Source organism: Arvicola amphibius, chromosome 4, assembly GCF_903992535.2.
Source record: "Arvicola amphibius chromosome 4, mArvAmp1.2, whole genome shotgun sequence".
NCBI lineage: Eukaryota > Metazoa > Chordata > Mammalia > Rodentia > Cricetidae > Arvicola > Arvicola amphibius.
Genome location: NC_052050.1, coordinates 59,721,542 through 59,733,098, shown reverse-complemented (window position 1 = coordinate 59,733,098; position 11,557 = coordinate 59,721,542).

Genomic DNA, 11,557 nt, shown 5'->3' with positions numbered 1-11,557 from the left:
CAGACTCAGACGCCTGGGTGACGCCCGCAGCGAAGATGGATCCAGTGTACACACGCCAGCTTTGTCATCGCTGGTTTTTAATTCTCCAGTGTTTCTGTTCCCCTGTCTGGCAGAACTGCTCCAGAAAGGGAACCCACACCCAGGTTTCCCCAAATTTCCTCTCCAGATTGATTAGCAATGGTGGACATTCGGACCCTTTTGGAGCTGCACAGCTGTGGTGGCCATTCAGGGTTGTCCTTCCCATCTTCTGAAATGACTAAATGTTGTTCTCTGTTTAGACTTAGAATGGGCGCCTTCCTTACCGTTAAGTTCATTAGAATTTTTGATTTATTCTTCACCAAACATACTTCCTTCAGTGTTCCCTATCTCTTTAACTTTAACTTCAGAATATATGTTGAATCCAATAATTAATGGTTCAAACCATAATATATATCTGTCAAGTTGGGAGCGTAGGCCCCAGCCTCTCGCATCTATCCCAGCCCCCAGGCCTGGTCTGGACTCCAAATCCCAGCAGGCCAGGTCCTGACCCCTCCCTGGGGATGGGGTCAGGACCACTCCCCAGGGTATTTAAGTGATTTCCCAAAAGAGGAACACTTTCTTCCTCCCTGGGGTTACGTTTCCTAAGAGGAACACTTTCTTCCTCCCTGGGGTTACGTTTCCTTGGCTTCCCGGTTCCCCCTCGAGAGTGCAGAACTCCCATTAAACCTGGATATTTCTTAATTCGGCTTGTTTTGATTTGGCTTGAATGGGAATTTTTGCGTCAGCAAGGAGCTCGTGTTAGGAAATATTCCTAACAATATCCTCTCTCTCTCTCTCTCTCTCTCTCTCTCTCTCTCTCTCTCTCTCTCTCTCGCATCCTAATAGACTCCCTGCTTGATTGGATAATGTTACTTCTTAATCCTACACTAGTCGTTTTATACTCTGTACTTCAGGGACGCATAGGAGGTTCTCCCTTCTCAGCCTCCCAGGAAGTCCTACCGGAAGGAAGGACCACCAGAAAAATCAAAATTTCTGTTTCTCTTTGTATTCAGTAGTGTGGCACATGCTGGCATGTCTATGGTGGAAGGGGAGATAAGTGTATTCCTGCCTCCAGGAGTGATGAGCTCTGGCTGAGAACCTTTCCATCCGCTCTTGGTCTTTGATACCACCCTGTTCTTCCTTCTGCTGGTGTTTACTCCTGCCTGCGTGAAATATAACTGGGCTGGTTTCTCTCTCCTGACTGCAAATTTGCCATTTCCTATTCCTCACTGAGCTATCACTGGTATTTTCAGAACATATGCAGACCTCTATTAGCCCCCTGCTCAAATCTCTCCAGCAGGTTCCTGTCACACTGAGAATAAAATTCAAAGTCCATCCTCTGTAAGCCCTATACGTCCTGCCCTCTGGGTGCGCCTCGTCTCACCCACGCACTGAGTTCAAGCCAGAGTGGCTTCCTTGAGGCTCACTGAGCACTTGAGCACATTCCTTTCCCTGCGTTTTTTGGCACTCTGCGTCCTTTGTCTGGAGTGCCCAGCTAGCTTTCTCAATCATGTAGCTTTCACAATAGCCTGTGAGTTGAGTTATCTGAGGCACTTCTTGGTGAAGCAAGACAATTGGCAAGGCCACTCCACTGTCTCCAGACCTCTGCTTTGCCCTTGCTTCAAAACAAACAGCAAAACATTCTGTTTGGAGGTTTCGTGGCTGAAACTGGCCAGACTGTAGCTGAGAAAGTGTAGGAGGAGCAGGCTCCTAATATTACAAAACAGATCAGTAGCCTCCGCACACACAGCCCTGTATTACCTGTGTGTAGCAAGCCACAGCCCAAGGTCAGTATCTAGTTCTGTGTTGCAATATTGAAATTAGCTCAAAGTTCACCACAGAAGAATACTTGGTTACCTTTTTTTATTTGATCAGAGAGTGACCAATTTTAAACTCTTGAGTGCCCAACCACTGAAAGATTAGTCTTCAGTCTCTTAACTATTTTCTATATTGGAGAAACCAATTGTCTCAGGATTTCTATTGCTATGATAAAGCACCATGGCCAAAAGTGACTTGGGGAAGAAAGGGTTTATTTTACCTTACAGTTCCGCATCACAATCCATCAGTGAGGAAAGTCAGGGCAGGAACTCGAACAAGGCAAGAACCTGGAGGCAGAAACTGATGGCAGAGGCAATGGAGGAGTGCTGTACTGGCTTGTTCCTCGAGGCTCGTGCAGCCTACCTTTTTATGGCACCCAGGAGGAGTGGCATCCCCCACAGTGAGCTGGGTCCCCTCCATCAATCGTCAGTTAAAAAAATGAACCGTAGGCTTGCCCACACGTTAAGCTGGTGGGGACATTTTCTCAACTGAATGAAGTTCATTCTTCCCAAGTGACTCTGGCTGCTGTCAAGTTGACATAAAATAGCCAGGTTAGCAATTGAGAGCATTTTGTTGAATATATTTAAAAAATATATCCAAATACTCCCAACAAAACAGTATAGTTATGGAACCAAAAAAGGACTAGAATTATATGTATTCCCAACCAAAATGGTCTCCCTTCTAGAAAAAAAAATATCAAATATTCATTGACTTAAATGACTAAGGACCAGGAAAATCATCACTTCAAGATTAGGGGTGTGGAGTAGCTCCCCACAAACTTCTTCCATGAAAGACAGCAAGTTGGTAATTTAAGAAGGCCCTCCCTTTTCAGTTAAAACATACTTTATTGAGGGTGACTCATTTACTGCCCCTCCCCACTACAACCTCAGAGCCTCTTCAGGGCAGAAATCCATCCTCAGCACTTAGATTACATCAGCCATGTGCCTTGTGGCCCAAACCTACCCAGATGCTCCCCTTGAACCTTTGTTACAATTCTCATGAAAGAGGCATGAAGTGCATCAGACCCTAGAGCACACTCTGGCTAATTTTTTGACAACCAATAAGATTGTACTGAACAATGAGCTTGAAGTTTAAAGTACGCTTTTCTGCTCTCATCAGTTCATGAGCTGATGAACATCCAAATCGTAGGAACCCAAAGTTTGAATTGTCACTTGTTATAATACTAAACTTGATGTTATAGAGAGGACCCCAAATTTCAGGCCCTCAGATTAATAGGTCAGGAAGAATTCAAACATCTTAAAAGTTGATATGATATTCTTTTTGTGTCTGATAGGAATTAGACAGTTTAACAGCTGAAACTGCTGACGATTTCGAAGCAGTAGATATATTCCTGCCGAGAAATGGGTCCTGAGCAAATCACACCCAGCTTCCTAGGACATGGAAGCGGAGCCCCAAAGGAGGCAGAGAGTCTTGGGCACACAGATGTACACTCAGCCCTCAGATGTTAGGGCAAGTCAACTCTATTTACCTGCCCTTGAAAGTTTTCTCTGCCAGAAACTGAGGAAATGGAAATACACTATTTTTGTAACAAAGATTTCATCTTATTATTAAATGTATACAATTTTTTTTACAGAGTTAACCTATGTATATGTCTGTCTTTATTCCTCTACTCAGTTGTTCCACAGAATTCCCAGGGGATAACAAATACATGTTTAGCTTTTGTAGCCAAATAAAATTTCAGTGTGTTTATAGCAATTTATAGTCCCCAGCAGTCTCTCACAGCAGTCTCTCCAGCATTTGGTCATGTCAGGGTCCTACAGTTGCCATCCTAGTGATACCTCACTGTGGCTTTCAGCTTGTACTTGGCTAAGGAATACCGAGAGTGAATGCCTTTTCCATTTGCAGGTATCTCTATGGCTGATTCTACAGAATGAGTTCCAGGACAGGCTTCAAAGCTACACAGAGAAACCCTGTTTCGCAAAACAAAACAAACAAAACAAAACAAAAGAAGAACAAACTTTATAGTTGAGTTGCAGAGGCAAGTGAATCCTTGAGTTCGCCTGGACTACAGAAAGGTTCCAGGACCGTCAGACCACACAGAGAACCCCTATAACCAAAAAAGAAAAAAAAAATGGGCAGAAAATGAAAAACAACAAAACCCAACAGATTTTGTGAGTAGCGTTGAAGATGTCAGATTCAATTGGAGTCTCGGACACCTTAGATGCCTTTCCTCACACGCATCATATTTGTTAGCAAATACTAGCTTTGAGATTTGATATCGTTTGTATCCACACACCAGCATCAGTGAGAAAAGGGCACGCTCGGGTAACTAAAGAAAGAAGAGACACAAGCCTTCTACGAAAAAGAAAAAGCATCAGATGGCAGATGGAATAGTTTTCATAAACATAATCTTTGAAAATAAGGAAACCCCAAAGGAAAGCGATAAGACCGAATATGAGGCAATAAGGAGGGGGAGGGGCTCAAAAGTAAGGAAAGAAGGGAAAAGAGCAGCTTAAGAGAGATGCAAGTCAGAGAAGACGGGGAGAGATAAAGCAAGCAAGAGGCGTGAAAAGACAACAGTTAACAAAATAGCTGAAGACAACACTCCACTTCTATGATGACGCAGAGACAGAAAAAGAAGTGGTCCCCAGCGGCTGGAAGCATTTATAGGATGAGGTCTTTTTAAAAAGTTCAGAGTTGCACTCTCGGTAATGAAAAAGTTCAGGAGTTGGATAGTAGTGGGAGCAGAGAGCAACTTGGCTAGAATGTCCCAAGGGCCACTGAGGTTTACACTCACGATGGATACAAAAGTCTATTTTGTGGTTTATTTGTTTTATTTTACTTTGGGTTTTAGTTTTGGAGACAGGCTTTAGCTCAGTAGCTCAGACTGACCCTGAGTTTCACCCCCCCCAACACCTCTGAGTGCTGTAAAGTATAAGGCAGAGATGCTACACAGAGCCAGGAATTTTATCAATAAAAATGAAATGGTAAATAAAAGCATAGAAGAAGATTCTTCAATATGGTAAAGGGCCGTTTATGAGAAATTGGGCCTCTAAAGATGGCTCAGTAGTTCCAGAGGACCTCAGTTCAGTTCCCAGAACCCACATGGTGATTCATAACCACCTGTAACCAAAGGTCCAGGGAGAACCAATGCCCTTTTCTGATTTCTGTGGGCACCAGGCACATATATGGTGCCCATACACACATGCAAGCAAACACACACACACACACATACACACACACACATAAAATTTAATACATCTAATTTTTTTAATTCAAGAAAAAAATCACCAAAAGATGAAAGAAAGATTTTTCTTAAAGTTGGGGTTAAGATAATTTTGGACTCAGTGTAGTTTAGAAGTTAGAAGTAAAAAGAAATTAGGCAAAAAAAAAATAAAAATCATTGAAATTAAATAGGAGTAGGTAAACTTGTTTGTTAATATCTTGGCCAATCCCAGCAAGGCATCTTCTTAAGAAATGGGTACTTCTCAATGTTTTCTCATAGCTGATGAAATGCCAGCTTCTGAACAGGCACATTTTAGTCATTGTCCTCATAAAGCCTCCGTGTGTAGACGAACCTCCCTTCCATTTATAATCTGTTCCCAAGTCAGCAAGAAACAATTTACTCTGAGGCCCTTTGTGCTTTGAGTTATTCACTAACTATGATGTTAGCTTCACATAAACTTAGAAATATTAATGAAGGAACAACTTACGTTTTTGTGACAACGAGCCAAAATTTGGCCAATCACAAACAGCTAAGCTTCAGTCAGTCATAGGCTCCCAGTAGGATTTTTTCCAAATAAACCCCTGTGCAGTATCATGCTCAAATAAGATAAACCTGGCTGGGGCCAATCAACTCTTTCTTGACTGTGCTTTGTGTTCTGCTCACTACTCGTGTTGGGGGGAGCTTATAAAAGCCCTTTTCGTGACTGCTTCTTGCAGTGCTGGGATTAGAACCCAGGGGAGCACTCACACTGGGCAAGTCTACCAGTGACCTCTACCCTCAGCCCCTAATCTTTTATTTCACATTATACAGTGTGATGGTTTGAATGAGAATGGCCCTCATAGGCTCATATATTTGAATGCTTGGTCCCCAGATGGTAGAAATGTTTGGGAAGGATTAGGAGGTGTGGTCTTGTACCGGCTTTGTCTGACACACGATTAGCTCTCTGACTGCCTCCTGCTTGTCGACCAATGTAAGCTCTCAGCTTCTGCTCCAGCACCAGGATTGCCTGCGTTCTGCCATGCTCCCACATAAGTTGTCTTGGTCAGGTTATTTCTTCACAGCAATTGAAAAGTAACGAAAACATACATGGAGCCCATTAATTACTCTATAAATTTTGCATTTGCTATATTCTGAGTTCTTATGTTATTTTTAATTGATACTGCTTTCCAGATAAACAGTCATATTATCTATAGATAATCTTAATTTCATATTCTATCCAACAGATTTTTTTCTGTTTACCTACTGTGTTTGCTTGCATGCATGTGCATGTGTGTGCACAAGTATTGTGGCAAATATGTAGAGGTCAAAGGACAACTTGTGGGGGTCAGTTCCCTCCCTGACCACGTGGGCCCAAGGACTCAGGCTCAGCAGCAAATCCCTTTAACCACCATCTTTCTTCCCCTACAGATTTGTCTGTCACCACCCACATCTTCTTCCCTTTGGACTAATGCCGTAACAATTGATTGTTATGATAACAGAAGTGATGTTGCTGTCAATGTTTTTCTACTAAGTAGCACGCCGATTTGGGGCTGAGATACATGCACATACATATACACTTCTTAATATGTATTTGTGCAATTCTTTAAATGATAATTCAGAACATAATCTATAAAATTTATTTTTACTGTTTCTAACAAGAGGGTGGAGTATCCATCAAACACCATTTTAGTGTTCATAGAAATGGTCCCCTCACTTCTCTCCTTAAAAATACTGTGATTCTTAACAATTACTGTTTTCTTCGTGTTAAACTATTCCAGCTATGATATTCCTTTATGGAACTGCTGGATCCTTTTCATAATATTTAATATTTTTGCCATGATATTTATCGGCAAGATTGATCTGTAATATTATTTTTGTGTTTCTTTGTTAGATTTTGTTAGTTATTCTCACTTGATAAAGGTAGTTAAAAATGTTTACCTAGCTGGTGAGATGGCTCAGAGGGTAAAGAGGCACTTGCTACCAAGCCTGATGACCTGAGTTTAATCCCAAGACCCATGTGGCAGAAGGCGAGAACTAAGGCCTACAGCTGTCCTTGGGCCTCCACTTGGCAAAAAAAAAAAAAAAAAAAAAAAAAAAAAAAAAAAAAAAAAAAAAAAAAAAACTGCTGTTCTTTCTATATGCTGTGGGGAAATGTCAATAGTACAGAAATATCCTTTTCATTTCATTTCTCTTGTGAGATTATTCTAAAGAACTGCAGTGACCCCATCTTTTGGTTGGCTTTATCTTGCTACCACTGTCTTGGTTTCTTTTGTAAAAGTTGAGCTACTCAGACTTTCTGTCTCTCATTGTATCAGTTTTAGCTAGGGGTGCTGAATATGACCCAAATATATTATATGAGGTTCTCAAAAATCTATTTAAAAAATGAGAGTATGTGCCTAGCATGCATGAGGCCTCAAATTTGATCCTTGGCACTGCAAACAGAAAAAATATTATTTATCTTACTGAAATTTTAAATGTATAGAATTATGCAAAGTAATTCATGTGGTTTTATTGTATCTGTTTTCATACTTACATCTGTACTTTCTATTGACTTTGGTGACAATACATTTGTTTACTTCATAAAAGTCCAATTAAATAACTAAATGTGTGCTGTACCACATAGTCAAAGAATTCCTTTTATCATGTGTGTAAACATGATAAAAAATTTAAATTGTAAATTTTTTTCTGTCCCTATTTTCTGGGAAGTTTTAATCTTGCAGCCACTGGGAGAGTTTCCTTGTGTTCGCACAGATATGGGGATCCGGGGTGCATTTTCTTATCTTGTCCTCTTGGAAATGTCACTTGGTAGCTTAAAAAGTAATTGTCTTTAGTTAACATTTTCTTCTTCTCCCCTTTCTCTGTCTCCTCTCCCTCCTCTCCTCCCTCCTGCCTGAAGTCCTGGGCTCCTGTGATCCTGCTAAAGGTTGTGAGCACAGGCACATAGCATGCTTTCTCCCTCTTCTTAGTGATGGGTACAGGCTGGCTCCACGGCAGTATCAAGCTAGAATTTTAACATTCTCTATTTGGGAATGAAACTGCCGCCTATTAAACAAGCATACTGGCTTTTCTCCAGCAAGCATTGTGCTAGGCCCTGGGGAAATCCCATAATCAAGGCGGTAGTTAATGAGCTGCCGGGCTTTGTGCTTTAAAGGCAACCCCTAAGCTTAGACTCTCAGCTCCCTAGAATAAGCATCATCATAGAGTTCCCTCTCTGTCCACTATTGAGTTTCTTGCTGTAGGGCCCAGCCATGATGAGCTTAATAGGAACAGACCACCCAAAGGAAGTTCTTAACTTTCAACCATTATCACCTGCTGTGTAGGTAGGACTTAGCTGTGATAAGATTAATAGAGGCCTGAGTCTCAGTAGTTTACCCTGAGGCAATACCTGGTTGTAGGAAGGACCACAAACTGAGATTACCCAGGCACCACCCAGTAACAAACCATCCAAAGGAAATTCCTAATGTTCCAACAATTTTAGGTAGGATCACATGCCAGCACACATTCACCAGGACACCCCTAGACAAACATCAGCCAATCAGGGATCCTGAACCATAGAAATCCCTCATCCCCACCTTTACTACTATAAAAACCCAGCTCTAACTGAGCTGGGGCTCTCTGTTTATTCCAATACATTGGACACATGGAGAGTCCCAATTTGCAAACTTGTGTAGAATAAAGGCTCTTTGCTTTTGTTATGAATATTTCTTAGAACGAGCCTTTCTGCTGATGCAAATAATTCCAATCAGACTGAATAAAAGATGCCCATGTTTAATGCAGTGCTCCCAAGTGAGACCCAGAAAATGTGGCGAGGGGAAGAGAGGGAAGGGCAAGAGTAGGCAAAACCCAGAAATCAAGTTGCCTGTCACTGTTTGGCTGTCTTTCGGTCTTTCTCGGAGGTGGAGTTTGGACTAAGGTGACTCCAAGGGGAGGGGGCTTGAAATGGAACTTTCCACCCAACATTCCAAAGATGGATGCTAGGGCCTGGAAGGAGGCCCCGACTATAATATTCCAGATTCTTTGTATGAGATCCTGTTGGATTGTGAGCACTCTAGTGAGCCAGACTAGAGTTGAGATGGATGGGTGATTGCCAGCAGAGGAATCGTTTTATTTATTTCTATTTTTTTTTATTTTTTTCAAGATAGGGTCTCATTGTGTAGCTTTGGCTGTCCTAGAACTCATTCTGTGGACCAGACTGGCCTCGAACCCACAGAGAACAGCCTGCCTCTGACTCCCAAGTGCTGGTATTAAAGGCATGTGCCACCATGTCCATATTAGGACAGAGATCTTAATAAAGTTCTTTTATAATAATTTTTTAAATAAAAAAAAATGACCTGACATTGAGAATGTGTGTATGAAGTTTTACCTACCAACCTTTGACCACTTTTTCTGTTTTGTAGCCTTTGGACTTGCCTAATCACGTAAATTACTTTCTTATCTTCAATTTTACTAAAATCTTGTAGGGGATTAAGCTGACCATAGAGTGCTCATTCTCTGATGGTACCATTAACCTTTAAACTCCTTTCCTTCAAGAGCCTCTCTCTAGACAGATGAGCAAAGAGAAAGATCCCACTAAAGACAGCTTACTTAGATCCTTCTACCTTGTCTTCCAACCCATATATATCTGGCTTTCCAGAAAACAGGTTTTAAGTTTGCATGCCATAGGTCAAAAGCAGTTTGGAGACAGAGCCAGGTTCAGACACAATAGAGACTATGGGACTGTAGACGGTAAACTTCACTGATTACTATGCTAAGGGGTTAAAGTAAAACATTATATTACATATGAGTAAAGTAGCTTACAGATGAAAGCCCTTGAAATTTAACTATGCGTATATACATTTCTGCATGTGGGTTTGTGCATGTATAAACACACATGCAAATGCACTCTACCTATAGAGTCCAGAAGAGGGTGTCAGACCCCTTAGACTTGGAGTTACAGGTGATTGTGAGCAACTGGATATAGGCGCTAGGAACCCCCAGATGAAAACATCAAAGAGCCAGATGTGGCAATACCAGTCATTTGAAGGCTAAAGCAGAAAGACTGTGAGTTTGAGGAAAGCCTAGAATACAAAGTGAAACCCTGTCTCAAAAAAGGAAAAGATAAAAATGTTAATTGCCTTTGTTACCTTTAATAGATTGGGCACCACTGCAAAAAGAATGATGTTAAGGAACCATCCCACCGCACGCCTTTAATCCCAGCACTCGGGAGGCAGAGGCAGGCGGATCTCTGTGAGTTCGAGACCAGCCTGGTCTACAAGAGCTAGTTCCAGGATAGGCTTCAAAGCTACAGAGAAACCCTGTCTCGAAAAACCAAAAAAAAAAAAAAAAAAAAAAAAAAAAAAAAAAAAAAAAAAAAAAGGAACCATCGGTGACAGATTCCCAAATGAAAGTGAAGAAAAGGAGGACTTTCATCCAGGCGGAACCTTCATCTGGTGATGGATGGAAATAGAGACAGAGCCACACATTGGAGCACTGGACTGAGCTCCCAAGGTCCTGATGAGGAGCAGAAGGAGGGAGAACATGAGCAAGAAAGTCAGGACCGTGAGGGGTGCATTCACCCACTGAGACGGTGGGACAGATCTAACGGGAGATCACCAAGACCAGTTGGAATGGGACTGATGGAACATGCAATCAAACCAGACTCTTTGAATGTGGCTGACGGTGGAGGCTGACTGAGAAGCCAAGGACAATGGCGCTGGGCTTTGATTCTACGGCATGGACGGGCTCTGTGGGAGCCTTGTCAGTTTGGATGCTCACCTTCCTGGACCTGGGGGGAGTTGGGAGGACCTTGGACTTACCATAGTGTAGGGAACCCTGACAGCTCTTTGGCCTGGAGAGGGAGGGAGTGGGGGTATGGGTGGAGGGGAGGGGAGGGAAGTGGGAGGAGGGGAGGAGATGGAAATTTTTAATAAAAAAAATCTAAAAAATAAAATAAAATAAAAAATAAATAAAAAAAAGAAAGCGAAGAAAAGAAGATCAAAGAGCAGGGACAGGACAGAGCTGGGTGCAGAGGCCTGTGCCCGTAGCACACCCTTCAGGAGACACTATCCCCAAACCAACAACAAAACAAACACTATCCAAGAACTAGGGGACTACAACCAAAGCCATAGAACAACAAAATACCCGAAGAAGAGAGGGAATGGGAAAGTATTTGACATTCTAGTGAGAAGTTTCAAACAGTAATTACAAACACAAAGCAACAGATTGTGGAAACTCAGGAAACCCAAAGGAAGAGACCTCAAACTGACAGCACGCGCTCAGACTGAAGAAGACCCAAGACGCGGAGAAAACATGAAAATCAGAGAACAAATTCAGCTATGGAAGAACACTGAACACAATTACATCAGGGTGTTTAGAAACCACAAGAGCAAGACAAAGATGGAGTAGTGTTTTTGAAAGAAAGTTATTGAAAGAAAAGAAGAAAAAATATTCTTTGAAATGTTCAAAAAAAGAAACAGCTCTCTTTGTCCTGTCTAGTTTTATGTCACCTTGACACAAGCTAAAGTCGTCTGAGAGGAGGAGCTGTGGGACAATGGTCTTTTATCCTGTTACTTGTAT